At 46.6% G+C, this 20346-nt stretch overlaps 1 protein-coding gene across 3 annotated transcripts in view; it reads right to left on the bottom strand.

The window, feature by feature from the left end:
* CNTLN (centlein) overlaps positions 1-20346 on the bottom strand; it is a 1032335-nt gene that overhangs the window by 363735 nt on the left and 648254 nt on the right. The window lies entirely within an intron of this gene.

Genomic DNA, 20346 nt, shown 5'->3' with positions numbered 1-20346 from the left:
CAGTGTTTTTCAACACAGAATGGCAAACCTACTGAGGAGGTTTTTAAACTAGAATCATCAGGAATGGATGAACAAAACCCTAAGGAAGGTAAACATTAAATATTTACATAGAAACATAGAAATGACGGCAGAAAAAGACCAATTGGCCCATCCAGTCTGCCCAGCAAGCTTCGACCCTTATTTTCCCATACTTCGACTCTTATTTTCCCATGTTTATCTGTTTCACCAATCACCACCAACTTCAGGGCTCTTGTTGGTAACTGACTGATTCAAATTTCCTGCCATCTTCTGACATTGATGCAGAGAGTAATATTGTAGTTGCATCACAGGTGAGCATAAGGCTGATGTTTAATAGTTGTAACTGCCGCATCAAGCAAGCTACCCCGATGCTTGTTCACCCAGACTGCACAGATCGATGCCTTGTTGGATTGTGTCTGAATGCAAATCCTGTTTTCCTTACTTCCCCCTACCATTGAAGCAGATAGCAACGCCATATATGCTTTCAAAGTGATGTATCAGGCTTAAGTGGTTTAGGGTATAACCACAGTAATAAGCAGCTACCCCCACGATTGTTTACCCAGATTGTGAAGTTCAGTCCTTGTTGGTTGTTGCCTGAATGTAAATCCTGTTTTCTACTTTTTTCCCCCTGTCGTAGAAGCAGAGAGCAATGCTGTATGCATTCGAGTGATATATCAGGCGTAATTGGTTTAGGGTAGTAACCGCCGTAATAAGAAATCTACCCCCACGCTTATTTGTTTACCCAGATTATGAAGTTTAGTCCTTGTTGGTTGTTGTCAGAATGCTAATCCTCTTTTCCACATTACCCCCTGCCATAGAAGCAGAGAGCAACGCTGTATGCATTCGAGAGATGTATCAGGCTTAATTGGTTTAGAGTAGTAACTGCTGTAATATTTATTTACCCAGATTGTGTAGTTTAGTCCTTTTTGGCTGTTATCTGGATGCAAATCCTCTTTTCCACATTTCCCTTTGCCGTTGAAGCAGAGAGCAATGTTGGGGTTGCAATAACCATGCAAGGGTAGTAAGGGTAGTAATCACCAGATAGTAAACTTTCCAGCAAGCCACCCCATGGCTCTACTCTTCATTCCCATCCTCTAGCCTTTATGGATCCACAGTGTTTATCCTACGCCGCTTTGAAATCTTTCACCGTTTTAGTCTTCACCACTTCCTCCGGAAGGGTACTCCAGGCATCCACCACCCTCTCCGTGAAGAAATACTTCTTGACATTGGTTTTGAGTCTTCCTCCCTGGAGCTTCAAATTGTGACCCCTAGTTCTATTGATCTTTTTCCATTGTAAAAGGTTTGATGTTGACCATAAATCATTAAAACCTTTCAGATATCTGAAAGTCTGTATCATATCTCCTCTGCTCCTCCAGGGTGTACATATTTAGGCTCTTTAATCTCTCCTCATAAGTCATTTTATGAAGACCATCCACCTTTTTGGTTGCCCTTCTCTGGACCGCCTCCATCCTGTCTCTGTCCCTTTGGAGATATGGTCTCCAGAACTGAACACAGTACTCCAGGTGGGGCCTCACCAAGGCCCTGTACAAGGGGATCATCATTTCCTTTCTCTTACTAGATATTCCTCTCTCTAGGCAGCCCAGCATTCTTCTGGCTTTAGCTACTGGCTTGTCACATTGTTTCGCCGACTTCAGATTGTTAGACACTATCACCTCAAGGTCTCTCTACTGCTCCGTGCACATCAGTCCTTCACCTCCCATCAAATACAATTCTTTCGGATGGATAAAAAGGGCAATATCTGGAAAACTATGTACATTAATGCTCATAGCATGTGAAATAAAGTCCCAGATTTAGAGGGAGTCATTGAAGAAACTGATTTAGATGTAGTGACTGTTAGAGATTTGGTACACAGAAAATCACAACTGGGAAATAGTTATACAGGGCTACAATCTATTTAGAAAGGACCAGGTAGGAAGGAAGAGAGGATGTTTGGCATTATGTATAAAAAAAATATTAAAGAAGGGCTTATGAGGTAAGGAAGAGGCACTGTGGGTTAATTTGGAAAGAGGGAATGGAACATCTTTTTCTATTGGTGTAATATACAGACCTGTATCACATATAAAGGACACAGGTCTGTTGGGGTTCTTTACAGTTGTGCCCTTAAAATGGTTTGGTTTATTTTATCATTGGGCCTGATTTTAAAAAGCATTTACTCGAGTAAAAACCAGGTTTACTGGAGTAAATTCACTTTACTTGAGTAAGTGGATTTTTGAAAATTGCTACAATATATGCCATTGACTTGTCTATAGGATTTACTCACATAAGTGCACTTTACTTGAGTAAATGGCTTTTGAAAATTGCTACAATAGTAGCTACATTTACGCATGTAACTCCTTTTGAAAATTACCCCCATTATGTATTGAATTATTGATTGTGCATTACATTTTTATTTGTTTTATTGTTGTAAACCATGCAGATCAGGATATTTTTCCTGTGGAAATAAACATTAAATTTTCTTGGAAAATAAAATAAATAAATGGATAGAGATTTAATGGAGAACATTCACAGAATTGCTGTGAAAGGGGAAGTGCTATTGATAGGGGATTTCAATCTGTCAGATGTTGTTTGGGACAACCCAGTTGCAATATCTTCTAGAAGTAAGGAAATCCTGGATTCTCCACAAGAAGTACTGTTCTATCAACTTGTAGCGGAACCCACACAGGAGAGGGTGGAGGGAGGCGATACTAGTCCTGGTGCTCACCAACAGGGAAAATATCTCTGATTTTGTTGTTAATGACCATCTGGGATCCAGTGAACACCAGATAGTATGGATCACTATTAGAGCACAAGAGATGAAAGTTCATTCAAAGGCAAGGGTCCTAGACTTCAGGAAAACTAATTTTGTTAAAAATGGTGGTGGTGGTGGTGGGGGGGGGGGGGCCTTCAAACAGTTGTTAGCTGGTTCGGAAAATCTAGGGGAAGTAGAAGAGCACTAGGCAAAACTAAGAGATGATAAAAGGCAACTAACCTCATTGTTAGGAAAGTAAATAAAGGAAAGAATTAAAAAAGGCCACTATAGTTTGCTAAAGAAGTAGCTGCAAAGGTAAAAGATAAAATGATAGCATTCATAAACTACAAGAAATCACAGAAAGTGATGTCTGGAAAAGCCAAGAGAAGCTGGGAATATAGTAAGGAATGAAAAAATTAAAATGGAAGAAAAAAAAAGCAAATATGCTAAAACCGGAAACAAGTTTTTTGTTTTTTTTAAGATATGTGTTAGGATTTTGACTGCTGCACAGCCTTATCCTACCCTCATGATGTCTCTCCACCAGCAGAGGCCCTCAGTATGCATCATCACTAGCCTTGCCAAGCTCCTCATCACTGCCCTTGTCCCACCCCCTTGTAACCCAGCCTTGCCAGAAGCTCCTTGTCTTCTCATGGTGTCATTTCTGGCTCTGTGACTTGACCCTTGCTCTTGCCTTGTGGCCAACTGCCTTGCCTTGAGGCCCTTGGGCCTATCTGGCCTTGTTTTCTGTCTTGAGATTTCTGGCCTGTCCTCTCTTGTATCCTTCCTTGACGCCTTTGGGCCGATTCTGTCTGTTCCAAGCCTTGCTGCCTTTGGGCTTTTGTGTTATTTTTTCGGTGTTTCCCTAGTCTGCCTTGTCTAGGTCCTGCCCTAGACTGGTCTTGTTCTGTCTATTCCTGTCTCCAGTCCAGGTTGTACCAGTCCTGTCCTTGCCTTGTCTCACCCTTGTCTTGTCTAATTTCAGGTCCTGCTTAGTATCCAGCCTTGCCTTGTCCTGCCAGCCAAGTCTGCCTGGTCCAGCCTGCCAAGCCTACTCTGCTTTGTCCAGCCTGCCAAACCTGCCTAACCTTGCCTGCCTTGTCCAAGCTTTGACTCCACCAGCTTTCCTTGACCAAGCCTTGTCTCCAATCTTCCTTGTCCAAGCCCTACCTGTCCAGCCTTGTCATACCTAGTTGTGTTCCTGCCTGTGAGGACTCAACTCTATGAGCCATGCTTTCTTGGGTGAAGTCATCCTGACAACGCAGTTCGGAATCTTCTCCAAGTAGCACAGCTGTGACACTCTGCTCATGTGTGGTGCTCCTGGGCGATTCTCCCACTCAGATTTCCTCAGTTGTTATAAGACTATACTTATCTTAGAGACTGCCAGGGAGGTGGGCGGTTATGGTAGGCTAATCCATCCTATCTACGGAAAATACTGTTTATGGTAAGCAAACTTGCTTTTTTCCATTGATAAGCAGGCTGCATAGCCATGCTTTCTTGGGGAGTCCCAAGCTAAGGGCTGCTATATATCTTGCAGGGTAGCACAGTGCTCCTTGCTTATTTTATATATATATATATATCTACTTTTTTTGCAACCCGTCCACTTCAGTGGTAGTATAGCAAATGTTGCTTACCTGATGTAACAGGTGTTCTCACAGGACAGCAGGATGTTAGTCCTCACAAATGGGTGACATCGAGGATGGAGCCCTGTACGGAAAACTTTTCTGTCAAAGTTTCAACAAGCTTTGACTGACACTGGCACACTGGGTGCACTGAGCATGCCCAGCCTGCAATTATCCCTGTGAGCCACAGGTGTCTCCCTCAGTCTCGTCTTATAGCTAAAAAGCGCAAGCGAAACTAAAATAAAAGTATACAGACCCAACTCCGCGGGGTGGCGGGCGGGTTTCGTGAGGACTAACATCCTGCTGTCCTGTGAGAACACCTGTTACATCAGGTAAGCAACATTTGCTTTCTCACAGGACAAGCAGGATGGTAGTCCTCACAAATGGGTGAGTACCGAGCTGAGGATGCCCGGGAATGCACCAGATACACCGCAGATGCGCAAAGGCGTAACGACTGAGGTGGAAATGGGAACGGAGGGCATCCGCAACACCATAATGGGTTCGTGGAAGGATGTTGGGTAGTGAATTGAAAAAAGTAAGAGTAGGCGGACTGGCCAAACATGGAGCATGCCGGCTAGTCAAATGTAAGCAATAATAGGCTGCGAAGGTATGGAGAGGACTCCAGGCTGCAACCTGATAAAAAAGTACAAGCAGCAGTAACCAAAGGGAAGCTGTTAAGGCTAAGACGGACACAACAGTATGTGGATACCCACAGTGTTGTAGTGAAATGTCTGCTTGTTGGTAGGAAAGGAAATATAGACCACTTAATCAGAAGGATTAGGTCTGTGTGGCCACTGGAAGTAGCAGCTTGACCCTTGCATGAAGGAAAGAGTCAAGTGGAATTCACATGGAATGCAGTGCAATGTAGATAGAATGTAAGCGCAGCATTACTGTCCAGGAATGTGGAAAACCCAGTCTCTCCCTAGGGCGAGAGAGAGAGGTTAGGAAAAATTAATAGAGTATTTCCTGAGGAAAGGAGATACAACATCTACCTGAAAAGGATAGAAAGTTGAATGCGTAGAACTACTCAGTGGCAGAGGAACGGAGTCAGGTGAGTATGGAAAGAGTGCATAACTCACGGACCCTGCTGGCAGGAATGATATTAAGAGGGAAAGAAGTTCCCTTGCCAAACTGTGGAAGAGAGGAATGGAAAGGCTCAAACGTAGAATGTATGAGACTTATAAGGAGAATATATATGTTCATTCCGTGATTAGAGAAATAGAGGCGGCTTGATCAGTGGATAATCCATGGTAAGCCGACTCAGAGAGGATTACCGAAAACGGGAACCCAACTCCCAAAACGATACACCTCCTAAGAGAAAGGTGTATCTATGTGAAGGATGTCTGGAGAACAGAATCCGAGGGAGTAAGAAAAAATGGTGGAAAAGTAAAAGGGGTAATACCTCTTTTTTTTTTTTTTTTTTTTTTTAGCGTCAGGAGGTAAAGCCTGCCATATTAAACGGCAAGATTTATGTTTAGAAGGTTTTGTGACGCTACCAGAACCTAAGAACATCAGTAAGTCTATGATTTGGGACTGACTGGTGAGAGAATAAAAGGTTACTGATATGATGGATTGAGAAGTATGGGAAAGCATACTGATCTCAGTCAGGGAGTGGGGAAAAGAATACTGAACCCCATCCCAGTTCAACATTAGAAGAATGCTGGCTACGAGAGGCAGCAGAAGAGATATATTGAAGAGGCCTTTGATGGAAGAAAAGGCATCTAAGGGAACGCATAGGAAACATGTGCAGGGAGCAGAACCTGTGCATCGTATGGAATGATGCAGACGCCGAGGAAAGTTTAGTTAAACTCAGCGTTAAAAGATTTGCCCTGTACACATGTAATTGAGACCATTCGAGAGGACAGAACCTACGTGGAGAAGGTCTGATAGAGCGTTCATTAAATCTCTTAGATATGTGGCCCAAGGACGCATGAAGTGAACAAGGGCCAAGGGTAGAGCTGCGCAGCTGTCTAGCAGAGCAGCTAAGAGGTAATGCGTGCTTATGAGTTGGAAAGCACATTGTCCCTATGCTGTCTGTCTGTATGCACAAAGAATTGTTGCAAAAGCAGTATTGGAAGGCATAAGGGCATAACTCATGGGTGCAACGTCCAGGAAGTTTATGAGAAACTATGCTGGAGTGCAATAGATGCATAATGGGTTGACAGCTTTCAGGAGAAACTTTATAACCCTAAGGAATTGCGAGCATGAGTCGAAGGAGACTAGGTCCTAGTTCGAACTGGGATAAGAATCAGGGACGAAAGCAATGAAACCACTTAGGTCCATTGAGTATAGAATGTCACTGAATATAACCCATAGCAATTTTGAATTATGAGAAAAATGCATAGTGGGAAGAAACCCCATAGCCCAACCATGAAAAGTTGAAAGGCTGAGGTTATGGAAAATATGCGCAGGGACATATAACAATGTATCAGAATGTCTGTGCGCATGCTGGACAAGAGGGTCTTAAGACTGTGGTGTCCAGAAGTGTTACAGAAGGGATTTATGGCAGTGACAGTAATCCCAGTTAGTAAATGTATAGTGAGTCCTGAAAAAAGTGAGAGCTCCTTGCATGTACTGAAAGTGGTTAGCAGTAGTCTATGCAAGGAAAGTGAATGATGTTACACTCCGCAGAGAAAACAGCATTCACCAACAGTGATGCAAGAGACAGTTCACTTACCGAAGCTGGTGCCAGCGGCAGAGCTTGGGGTTGTAATGTTGACTCACCATAAAGCACATAGAAACATTAAAATAATGTACTTACTGCAGTATGGAGTGATGGTAACCAAAGATACCATTGTACCTGTGACGTCTAAAGAAAGTTGGATTTTCTTAGGTCCAGGATGTGCGGAGAGTAACTATTTTCTGTTAAAAGAAAGAATAGTGCAATTAAAACTCCCCAACCCCCCTCCCTTCTCCCCTCTGCACTTCGTAGCGCCTGGGGGAGTGTACCGGGACTTTGGTACAAGGTGGGGTGGCCGCTCTGATATCTGACCAGATGGGAGACCAGGAGGTGTCCCAATGGAGGATATCATGTAGGCTCCTGCAGGTGTGTGAGCGGTAAGTGGTACCCGCATTTCTGTATGCTGTACAAGGAGACACTGAGACCTGTGGCCAGGCCTCAAGGTGGACTTGTACATGGGGCAATGGTTGCTGAATCTCATGTTTAGCAGATCAGCCAATGCAGCTGGACCTTGGTTGGGAGGGAACCAAGAGTCAGAGCATTGGTCGGCACAGGGACTTGTTACTGACAAGAGAAGAAGCCCTGCTGCAATCCCAAGAAGATAGAGGGGTTCTCCTGATATTGTGGCTAACATAGCTAACATAGCGATATGTGACACTAATACAGTTCTAAAAGGCACATGACCCAGAACTTTTCGAACCACGGTCCGAATGGGAGAACACAACTTTATGGGAATGCCGCCGAAGCGGGTACTTACCATCCGACGTGGATCGCCGCAAGACGAGCCGGTGAAGATTGTTGACTCCGACGGTCTCCGGAGTCCTCGAGGGTAAGGCCGGGGACGTAAACGTCCATCTCGCTCTGAAACCCGGTATGGTGGCACAGGTACAGAGGAGACAGGCCAGGCGTGAGTGGCGTTTAGACTGCTAAGTGTAACAGATGGCCATAGTCCCACACCACTTGACGGTGGGGCACGCCAGGAACAGAGGAGCCCTAACGGAACTCATGTTCCCTTCCCTCGTCCCAGCGGCTCGATGCGTCGTGACGCCAATGCAGAAGCTGTCGGACCTGGATCCGGAAGTTCTGGATCACCAAGGACTGCCAAAACTGTAGGAACAGTGCTGATGGCAGTGGTGATGTCGCTCTGCCCGAGCGTTGTCCAGCCTGGAGAAGGATGGCACCGATGTGCTGGATGGCGTCAGCGGCGGACGATCACGATGTCGGCGATGATGGGTGCCACGGTGCTCGGCCCGGTCTTTCCCCAGCGCCGAGATGGAAGCCCTCGTCGTCCTGGAAGGCGATCGATGACGAACTGTCAGCACGCCTGCTCTGCTCCTGACACAATGGAGTGTCTTAAGCTAATACGGGGCTTAAAAAAGAACCCAAAGCGTGGAGCAATGTGAGGAGGCGAGGGTATTATGTGGCGGTGCTATGTCGGTATTGACGATATTGAAGGCAACCTAAGGGGCTTCGAGGATATCATCAAAATGGGTATGAAAAATCGTCGATGACTGGCCAGGAGAATGATGACAGTGACGGGCACTGACAGCAGTGGCATAGGTATCTTTGAAACGATGTGGAATCGAATAATCGAAAAACATTGCCGTTATTGAAAAAGATACCGGCATCGACTGAGTCGAAGTCGAATCAATAGGGCGTCAAGGACACCGAAGGAAAACGGAGGTGTCGAGGGCATCGATGCATGGAGGCGGGCATTTATGCCGTTTGTGGCATGGCCACGGGCATCAACTATAGGGCCACAGACGTTGACGGTATCGATTTGGACAGACTCAGATTTCCAAGTGTACATGGCATCGGTGCCCCAGACACGTGTGTCGGTGGCATCGATATGGACACGTATGGAATCGATGGCATGGATCTCCCAGTCGATGAATTCCATCCCGGCATCAACGCCAGTCCTGGAATCGCCATGGGCATCGATGCCAGCCATAAGGCTGGCATTGGCATCAACGCCCATCCACGGAATCGAGCCGGCATGGATACCCACCGATGGGACCCACCTGGGCATCGAATTTCACCGATGGGAGCAGCCTGGCATCGACTGCCCTCGATGGATGCATTCTAACATAGATGCCCATGGATGAAACACCTGGGCATCGGTGTCCATCGATGCAAAAGGACCTGGCACCGATGCCATCAACGGACGGCCATCCGGCACCAATGCCATCGACGGACAAGCCATCCGGCACCGATGTCCATCGATGGGGACCATCCGGCACCGATGTCCACCGATGGGGACCATCCGGCATCGATGCCCACCGACGAATCGATGTGGCACCGATGCCCACCGATGGAAAAGGGCTGGACATCGGTGGGGAGGATCGGGCATCGATGGCATCCCCAAAAGGGGGGGTGGCATCGATGAAGTGACCCTGGGATCGTTAAAAAGTGTCTCGGGCAGCGGTGGCGGCGACCCGAGTATGCATGGCAGTGACTAACAGCGTGTGCGTCAATGGCATGCATCCGGGTAGGGACGGCACCGAGGAAGCCCAAGGAAAAAAACAGTGCGTAGGAGGAAAAAGCCTGGTAGCACTGAAAAGCAAAAAACATGGATAAAGGCATCAGGGCACCGTGGGGGGAGGGGCGCTGATGACATATAAAAGCCCAGGGCGGTTTAGGAGGGTCCCGGTGTAGCGATAGGGTATCGACTGCGTGAGGGTACCAGGGAACGAAGGACTTGAAGCTACAGAGGTCCTAAAGTTAAGGAAAAAATCCCTACCCCACTAGCATAAGCAAGCAGAGTGTCACAGAGATACTCGCAAGCTGTTTAAAGCTAACTGAAAAATGGGGGAAGGGAAGGCTTCAGTCAGTTAACAGCCTTAAGATAGTGACAGAAACCGACCGAAAAATAAGAATTAGTACTCACCGAGCGTCGTAAAAACGTACGCGGAGGGAGACCTGTGCAGGGAAAAGTGTTTTTTGAAGTGAAAAGTTAAGTGTTTCCATGAGGTAATTAGTTAAAAAATCCTCACAGAGCTCCAACCGCTATGCTGACTGCAGAGCGGAAAAAAGAAGACTGAGGGAGACACCTGTGGCTCACAGGGATAATTGCAGGCTGGGCATGCTCAGTGCACCCAGTGTGCCAGTGTCAGTCAAAGCTTGTTGAAACTTTGACAGAAAAGTTTTCCGTACAGGGCTCCATCCTCAATGTCACCCATTTGTGAGGACTACCATCCTGCTTGTCCTGTGAGAAATGTTATAAATCTGCTGCTCAGAGTTAGCAATCTGTTATCGAGCTCCTTCTGGAGAGGGAGGAGTTAACAATCTGTTATCAATCCCTGCTGCTAGGAGTAGCAATCTGTAGAAACTGCTCCCCAGGGGTGGAGTTAGAATCTGTAATAAATCATCCCGCCATGGGGAGGTGTTGGCAATCTGTTATAAGTCCACCAGGGAGTTAGCAATCTGTTATGGATCACCCCGCCAAGGGGAAGAGCTAACGATTGTAATACTCCGAAGGCGGAGTTAATGATCTGTGGTGGGTTGGCTTCCCACAGAGTGGCAGTCGTATAATACCGCTCTAGTAGTGTAAGGAATGAACACTTGAGGTAAATTGGTGAATCCCTGGGCCGATGGCAGATGACAGCACCCCCAAGAGGATATCCTGAGAGGGACCACCGGCTAGGCTGGAGTATGGAGACAAACACAGACAGTTCTTTATTAGACAGGAAGTAGAACCACCAGAGGTGGCAGTAGTGAGCTGATGTGCCCGGCAGGGCTGAAGTCCCTCCGATACTGGAATTGCGGTCTCTGAGTTGCTGAGCTGTAGAGAGAGACTATAGGTAGTGAGTAGAAAGGGTATGCTGGATACATAACCAGTAGTAGATGATACACTCACAATTGTAGATATCTGTAATGGCTTCTATGTAACAGAGAGTCTTCAGTATATTCAGAACAGGAGCCGTAGGTGAGTGCTGGTTCCTATATGCAGTCTGGAATGAGAATTCACAATATCTATGTATGAGATGGCTTATGGAATAGAAGAGAGACTTTGGAGAGTTTTAGGAACATAGGCCCTCGTGGAGCGAGTACCAGTTCCTATCTGCAATCTATAATAGTAATTCATAAGATATAGATATATGATAGCTTCTGATATAGAAGAAAGTTGAGAAGGAATTTAGGAACATGGGCCCTCGTGGAACGAGTACTGGTTCCTATCTGCAATCTACAATAATGACTCACGATAACGTCTTAGACAGAAGGGAGTCTTCGGAGATTAGGAACACAGGCCCTCGTGGAGCGAGTACCGATTCCTATCTGTAATAGAACTCACAGTGTTCACGTCTGCGATCGCTTCCAGGTAGTAAGGAGTCTTCTGAGCCATTCAGGGATGGAGGCCCTCGAGGAGCGAGTACCAGATCCTGTCTTAGCAATCTGAAATCAAGAAGAGAGAGCGGGGCCCCCGAGGAGCGGGTACCCCTAGGTAAGGTTGGGGAGGCAGAGCAGCGGAGAAAGAATTCCCCTTGCTAACTCGATTCGTAGTTGCAAGCAAAGACCTTTTAAGGTGGAAGCGGATGACGTCACTACGGGGGGACGCCCCCGAGGTTCGCGCCCTTGTCGGTACAAACTCTGGAGCGCGTGCATGCGCGCCCATACATCATCAGGAATATGGCGGTTCCGCAGCGTCAGGCCAACCTGGGGATTCCAGGGAGAAGCGGCGAGGAGAAGCCACGGCAGCAACTGCCCGACAGACCCAAAGGGAGTCGCCACTCAGGTAGAGAGGGTGAAGCGAAGACGAGAACAGGCACGAACGCAACAGTATATAGGAGTGTCTTACTGAACTCAACACTGCTCTGCCTACTGAACTGTCAGAGTCTGAATGTCTGTCCAGGCAATAGAGAGCCATGAAGGTGTGAACTGATAACCAAGTAGCGGCTTTGTAAATATCCACGATGGGCACATTCTTCAAATGCGCTTTGAGGTAGGGAGGTTTGCTACAACAGTATTGAATGCATTTTGTTATCCAATTTGATAGAATCTTTTTGGCCACTAGTACCCCCGGTTTATTAGGGTCATAGGAGACAACTGTTGATCTCATCTGTAGCTCTGTTTTCTTTCTTTGTAGTATGCTCGAGCTCTTTTACAATCTAAGGTATGTAATGTTTTTTCTCTTGTGTACAATTCTGGAGAACGCACCTTTAAAAGGATATAAACAGGATGGAGTCTGTCCAGAGGGAGGTTACTAAAATGGTTAGTAGTCTTCGTTCTAAAGCATATGGGGAAAGACAAAGATCTAAACGTGTATATCCTAGAGGAAAGGCGAGATACAGGGCCAGTGCAAGGATATTAGGTGCCCTAGGCAAACCTTCTGCCTTGCGCCCACCCTTCCCCCCACCCCGGTTCAGGCCCTGATCTCATTCACTCAGTCAGGCCAACTCTTTTACACACACTTCACACATGCACTCTTACACAGGCTCCCTCCATCTCTCTCACTAACACCATTGCTCTCTCGAACACACACACACAATCCCTCTCACTCACATATACACACAGAGGCACTACTCGCAGCCCACCATTTCTCCGCTTGTCTCATCCCGCCGAATCTCTACTCCTCTCGGCCGTGAGTGGACTAGGCTCCACTTGAGGCCGGTCAAGTTTCTACTCCTCTCAGCTGTGAGTGGGATGGACTCCGCTCGAGGCCCCACATGTCTGTTCTCTGCCGCCCACTAATGGCTGGCATCCTAGGCAACTGACTAGTTCACCTACTGGGACACACCGGCCCTGGCGAGATAGGGAAGATATGATAGAAACATTCAAATATCTCAAAGGTTTCCATGTGCAGGAGGTGAGTCTTTTTCAATGGAAAGGAGGCTCTAGAACAAGGAGTCATGAGATGATGTTGAAAGGGGACATACGCAGGAGTAATGATAGGAAATATTTGTTTACAGACAGGGTGGTGGATGTATGGAACAGCCTCCCAGTGGAAGCAGTGGAGACAAAAACAGTATTTGAATTCAAGAAAACATGGGATACATACAGGAGAACTCTAAGGAAGTGATGAGAATACTGGATTTCCTCCGAGCTGCACACTGGGAAAAGAGTGCTCTCTGCCTCTATCTCCTGGGATACAAACCACCTGTCTTGACTGAACTGGTATAGCAGGACATGGTGGAATAAGCAAATGTTGCTTACCTGTAACAGGAGTTCTCACAAGACAGCAGGATGTTAGTCCTCACATATGGGTGACATCACAGGATGGAGCCCTGTACGGAAAACTTTTCTGTGAAAGTTTCTATAAAGCTTTGACTGACACTGGCACCCTGAGTATGCTCAGCCTGCAATTATCCCTGTGAACACAGGTGTCTCCCTCAGTCTCGTCTTATAGCAAAAAGCGCAAGTGAAACTAAATAAAAGTAAAAACGTATACAGACCCAACTCCGCGGGGTGGCGGGTGGGTTTCGTGAGGACTAACATCCTGCTGTCCTGTGAGAACACTTGTTACAGGTAAGCAACATTTGCTTTCTCACAGGACAAGCAGGATGGTAGTCCTCACATATGGGTGAGTACATAGCTGAGGATGCCCGAGAGTGCACCAAATGCACCCAAGACGTGCAAAAGGCGCAATGACGGGGGTGGAATTTGGAACGGAGGACATCCTGAAACCCTTAACGGGTTGGTGGAAGGATGTTGAGTAGTTAAACTGAAAAGAATAGGAGTAGACGGACTGGCCAAACATGGAGCATGTCGGCTAGTCGTATCTAAGCAATAATGGCTGCAAAGGTATGGAGAGAGCTCCAGGTCGCAGCCTGATAAATATGTACAAGCAGCACCGGCCAAAGGTAAGCTATGGAGGCTGGGACGGACGGAACAGAGTGTGGTTACACACAGTGCTGTAGCGAAATGCCTGCTTGTTGGTAGAAAAAAGAGATACAGACCGTCAATTAGGAGGAATAGGTCTGTTTGCCCCCCTGGAACTCGCAGCTTGGCTCTTGCCACAGAAGGAAAGAGTTAGGTGGAATTCCTATGGAGTGTAGTGCAGTCTAGATAGAATGCAAGTGCACTATTACAGTCCAAGGAGTGAAAAAACCCTCTCGCTTTGGTGAGAGAGAGGTGTTGGGAAAGTGGGCAGAGTATATTCTGAGTAAGGTGAGATGCAACGTCTACCTTAAGAAGGATATGAAGTTGAAAATGTAAAACCACTCGGTCACGGAGGAACGCAGGGTCGGGTGAGTATGTAACAAGGTGTGTAACTCACTGACCCTGTTGGTAGAAGTGATGTCTATGAGGGAAAGAGCTCCCCAAGGCAGACTTGTTAAGTGAGAGGAATGGAAAGGCTCGAACGGAGAACGTATGAGTCTTGTAAGCATGAATTAAATGTCCCTTTCCGTGACTAGTGAAAACAGAGGCGGCTTGATCAGTGGATAATCCATGGTAAGCTGACTCAGAAGGGGTTGACCGTTAATCGGGTATCCCCACTCCCAAGTGGTATGCCAATTGGAACCGAGGTGTATCCATGTGAAGGATGTCTGGGGAGCAGAATCCGAGGGAGTAAGAAAAAAGAGTGGTGTAGAAAAAAGAAAAAGGGTAAAACCCTTTTGTAAGCGTCATGTGGTAAATCATGCCATTTTGAATGGTTTTTGTGATGCTACCAGTACCTGAGAACATCAGTGAGTCTATGATATGAGACTGACTTGTGAGAAGGCGAATTGGTTACTGATGTGAAAGACCGAGAAGTATGGGAAGCATACTGGTCTCGGCCAAGATGTGGGACTGAGGAACAGTGAACCCCATCCCGTTTCAGCATTAGAAGAGTGCTGGCTATGAGAGGCAGTGGAAGAGACACATATAATAGGGCCTTGATGGAACAAAGGCGCCTATGGGAACGCATTGGAAACATGTGTAGGGAGGAGAATCAGTGCACCGTATGGTTCGATGCGAACGCAGACGGCAAGTTAGGTTGAACTCGGCGCTAGAAGATTTCTCTCGCTACACATGCAGGCCGAGACCATTCAAGAGGATGGAAACCTATATGAAGAAGGGCTGTTAGTGCATTCAGTAAGTCTGTCAGATAAGTGGCCCGAGGATGCATGGAACAAGCAAGGGCCAAGGGTAGAGCTGCGGAGCTTCCTAGTAGAGCAGCTAAGAGGTTATGCGTGCTTGTGTGTTGGAAAAGCACATTGTCCCTATACTGTCTCTCTGTATGCACAAAGATTTGTTGCAGAGGCAGTATTGGAAGGCATAAGGGCATAACTCATGGCTACAAGCTCCAGGAAGTTCATGTGAAACTGTGCCTGGAGCGGAATAGACGCATATTGGGTTGAGAAGATGTTAGGTCAAACTTTACAACTCTGAGTAAATGTGAGCATTAGCAGGAGCAGACTAGGTTTTGGTTCTAGTTCTGCATTATGGATGAGGGACGAAAGCGGTTGAACAGCTTAGACCCACTGATAATAAAATTTCACTGAACCTAACCCATAGCAATTTTGGATCTATGAGGAAAGTGCATAGTGAAAAAACCCCATGGCCCGATAATGAAAGAATTGAGGGGCTGAAGTTATGGAATATACGCGCAGGGACATATAGGAATTTGTTAGAATGTTTGCGCGGTTGCTGGACAGGAAGGTCGTTGTGACTGTGGTGTCCAGAAGTGTTCTATAAGGGATTTATGGCAGTGACAGCAATCCCAGGTAGTAGATTTATAGTGAGTCATGAAGAAGTTAGAGCTCCTTGCTTGGATTGACTGTGGTTATGCAGTTGTCCATGCAAGGAAAAGCGTGAATGATGTTGTACTCCGTAGAGAAACAGCAGTCACCGATAGTGATTTAATGAAATACCCCAGTTGCCGGAGCTGGTGCAACCGGCAGAGCTTAGGATTGTAATATTGTTGACTCACCATGAAGCACATAGAAAGAGTAGAGGCAATCTACTTACTGCGATATGGAAGCATGGTGACGAGAGATACCATTTTACCTGTGCCTTCTGAAGAAAGTTGGTATTTCTGAGGTCTAGGATGGGCAGAGAGTAACTACTTTCTGTTGAAAGAAAGAATATTGAAATTATAACTCCCCAACCCCCCCCCCCCTCCCTCCTGCGCTTTGTAGCATCCGGGGCAGTGTACCGTGAATCTTGGTACAGAGTGGGGTGGCCGCTCTGACATCCTGCAAGTTGAGAGACCCGGAGGTGTCCAACTGGCGGGGCAGATGTAACCTGGATATCATGTAACCTCCCAAGGCAGCGTGAGCGGTAAAGTCTTATCCACATTTCTGTGTACTGTACAAAAAAATGGCAAGACCTGTCGCCAGGTTTCGAGGTGGACTTGCACTTGAAGCAGTATTTGCTGGATCTCGTGTTTAGCAGATCAGCGAATCCATCTGGAACTTCGGTCCTGAATTAGGAACCAGAAGCCAGAGTATTAATCAGTACAGGGTTCCGTTGCTGACAATGGGAGGATGTCCTGATGCAATCCCAAATAAATGGTAGAGAGGTTCTCTTGGTATGGTGTCTGACATAGCTGGCAATAGCGATATGTGACACTAATATGGTTCTTGGAAGACAGGCGACCTACAACCTTTCGAACCATATGGCCCGAATTAGAGAACAGATCTCAATGGGAATGCCGCTAAGCGGGATTAGACTATTTACCATCTGACGTGGATCGCTGAAGGACGAGCCGGTGAAGATTGATGGCTTCGTGGATTTCAGGAGTCATCGAGGGGTAGCCTGTCGGACGTAACGTCCGTCTCAACTCTGGAACCTGGTATGGTAGCGCAGGTATAGAGGAGACAGGCTGAGCGTGGCTGGCGCTACCACAGTAATTTGTGGAGGGCCACAATCCCGCACCGATGTCGGTGGGGCACGCCTCGGGTACAGGGGAGCCATTATGACTCATGAACCAGGCCCTCGTTGCAGCGGCTCGATGTGTCATGATGCCAGTCCAGAATTCTTCGGAACTCGTTCCGGTGTTTCAGGAGCACCAAGGACTGCAACCAAGGACTGCCAGTGGTGATGTTGCTCGGCCCAGGCATTCTCCAGCACCGAGAAGGATAGGACCGATGTGCTGGATAGCGTCGGTGGCGGATGGTCACCGTGCCAGTGACAATGAGTGCCACGGTGCTCGGCCCAGTCTTTCCTCAGCGCTGAAGTAGATGCCCTCGCTGTCTTGGATGGCGAATGTTGACGGACTGTCAGCATGCCTGCACTGCTCCTGGCACTATGTAGTGTCGTAGGCTAATACGGGGCTTTAATAAGAACCCAAAGCATGGAGCACTGTGTTTAGGCTAGGGCATTACGTGGAGGTGCTATGTTGGTATTGATGGTGTCGATGGCGGCCGAAGCAGCCTCGAGGGCATTGTCAAAATATATATATGAAAAACGTTGATGACCCGGGCAAAGCAAGGATAAAAGTGATGAAAGCACTGATGACATCGGCGTAGGTATCTATGGAAACGATGTGGCATCGAGAATCGAAAAACATCGTTGGCATCAGAAAAAAGGATGCCAGCATCGACGGAGTCAATGACTGCATCGATAGGAACGTCGAAGACATCGATGGAAACGATGTGGGCGTCGATGGCATCGATTTTTGGAGGCGGGCGCCGACGGCATCAGTGGCATGGCCACGGGCATCGACGGCATGGCCACGGGTGTCGACTTGGGCACCAATGGCGTTGATGGCATCGATGGTGCCAGCATGGGTATCGATGGCACTGGCATGGGCATCGATAGCATCGATGGAATCGACATTGGCAGCGATGCCACCGATGGAATCGATGGCATCGACCCGGGCATCGATGGCATCCCAGGCATCGATGGAATTGACCCAGGCATCATACCACTGATGGAATCGACCTGGGCATCGATGGAATCGACGATGGCATCGATGGAATCGACCTGGGCATCGATGGCACTGATGAAATCGATGATGGCATCGATGGAAGTGTCCTGGACATCGTTAAATAAACGATGGCATCGATGGAAGTGACCCTGGCATCGAAGGCACCGACACAAGAGTGTGCATTGATGGCATCCATCCGAGCAATGATGGCATTGATGAAACCCAGGGAAAAATCAGTGCCATAGGTGAAAAACATGGATGGCACTGACAGAATCGATGCAGGGAACGATGGCATCAATGTACCGCAGGTGAGGGGTATCGATGGCATCAAAGAATGCAGGACGGTCTGGAAGGGGGTACCGACGGTAGCGATGGGGGCATCGACTGCGCGAGGGTACCGAGGAAATCGAAGGACCTGGATTCGACAGAGGCCCTGGCGGCAACGGAAACCGTGGAAGTCTCTGTCCCACTAGCGCTAATAACCAGGCAGAGTGTCACAGAGGGACACTCGCAGGCTATGTGTGGCTAACTATGAAAACATAGGGAGAGAGAAGGCCACAGTCAGTTGGCAGGCCAGGGAGGTGACAGGAACCGACCGAAAACAGGGTATAGTACTCACCGAGCGTCAAATAAATGTACGTGAAGGGAGACCCGTGCAGGGAAAAAGTGTTTGTGAAGTAAATGTTTAAGTGTTTCCATGTGGAAAAAGTGTTAGAATTTCTCACAGAGCTCCTAACCACTATGCTTACTGCAGAGCGGAAAAAAGAAGACTGAGGGAGACACCTGTGGTCACAGGGATAATTGCAGGCTGAGCATGCTCAGTACACTCAGTGTGCCAGTGTCAGTCAAAGCTTTATAGAAACTTTGACAGAAAAGTTTTCCGTACAGGGCTCCATCCTGTGATGTCACCCATATGTGAGGACTACTATCATGCTTGTCCTGTGAGAATGCTCTCATCTGTTCAGATTCAATAAATTTGTCACAGTTCACTTATGACGACATATGGCCAGGATGGCCCACTCACACACTTTTATGGAAGGTTTGAGTCCTCCTTGCACTGATGATGTAAACAAGTCACTACATTTTAAACTGGGGCATAGGGTCTAGCCATTACTTGCTCTTACTGTCAAGATGGGGCCTTCAACCCCATAAAGAAGTTGGAATGAGGAAAGTCAGGACAATCATAGTTCACACGGCTAGATGGGGTATCTTGACCCACATAAAGTTACCACTGTCCAATCTGGATGTTAATGGAGGTCAGGCCTTGTCCTCACTGGGTCGAGAGGGCACCTTCCATAGGAAAGTGATAAAGAAATCAATTAAATAAAATTTAATAGTAATCCTTGATGAACCACAATAGGATGAATTAATTTATGTTAATAAAGTTGTGGTGATGTGCTTCTTTCTTTTGTGCAACCCAAAACAAAGTCTCCATGTCACATATAGAGACTGCACAGGGGTGGAATGTGGGGGGGGGGGGGGGGGGGGGGCTAAAGAGGGAGCCCTATGGCCAACAGGCCAGCTAAACAATGTCGTCATCTGCAGTCATGTGAATTTTCAAGTGCCAAAATGGGGTTACACTGGCTAAAAGATTGGAAAGTCCCTGTGTTACTGAATAATGCCCTTTGAGATCCCATGACAAAAAAAAAAAAAAGAAAAATGAGAATTCATGTAGAGCCATTATCAGAAGCACAGACTTTGTCTAAAAAATACCAGCAAAAAAATCGCTCCCCCCAAAAAATAAAATAAAATAAAAGGAACTAAAGTCCTATATGGTTGAAATCATATTCTTTTAAAACCAGAGTCTGACAACAATCCATTTATAAGTAATTTTCTAAGATCTATCAGATCACTTATAAAGTGTCATCTCTAAATTTAGTGACCTTTCCTAGCTAACAACTGAAGATATCTTTTTTTTTTTTTTTTTTTTTTACAAATTTAGTGTATGCAACTTGAGGTTTTAGTGTTGATCTAAACGTTAATATCTGAATTTTGGTAAGAGTAAAAAAATCAGTATACTTTTCTATGAAATAAACTTATTGCAGACCAAAAATAAAAGTTAGTATCCTCCTGCACACTACTTGAATGGCTGTTATGAAGACAAATGTTCTGACTGTCTTATGTGAGAAATACAAAAGCCAATGTTCCTTGAATGAAAATTGATACAAGGAAACAAATCTGTAAGCACCATTCAATTAAAGTTAGTACAATGACTGTGCATAAAACATACATGAAATAATTAGCCTGGATGGTTCTTAATTTAAAGTATGTTAAACAGCTTGTAGACATCTGGTAGCAAGCAGAAATGGGCCATTCAAAATTTATCTAACTAAATTAACAAGAGGGGGGTGGGATGCAAAACTGTTTCTCTTCCCAGATCGACATATCACTAGATAACTAAACGGACTTAGTAGGCTTGCCTGGGAATCCTTAGCTGTCAGTGGTGAATATGCAAAGGGCCAGCAAATTAAATCAACCTGCCAAAATG

This window comes from Rhinatrema bivittatum, chromosome 1 (assembly GCF_901001135.1).
Source record: "Rhinatrema bivittatum chromosome 1, aRhiBiv1.1, whole genome shotgun sequence".
Classification (NCBI taxonomy): Eukaryota; Metazoa; Chordata; class Amphibia; order Gymnophiona; family Rhinatrematidae; genus Rhinatrema; species Rhinatrema bivittatum.
This window is presented reverse-complemented; position numbering and strand designations above follow the sequence as displayed.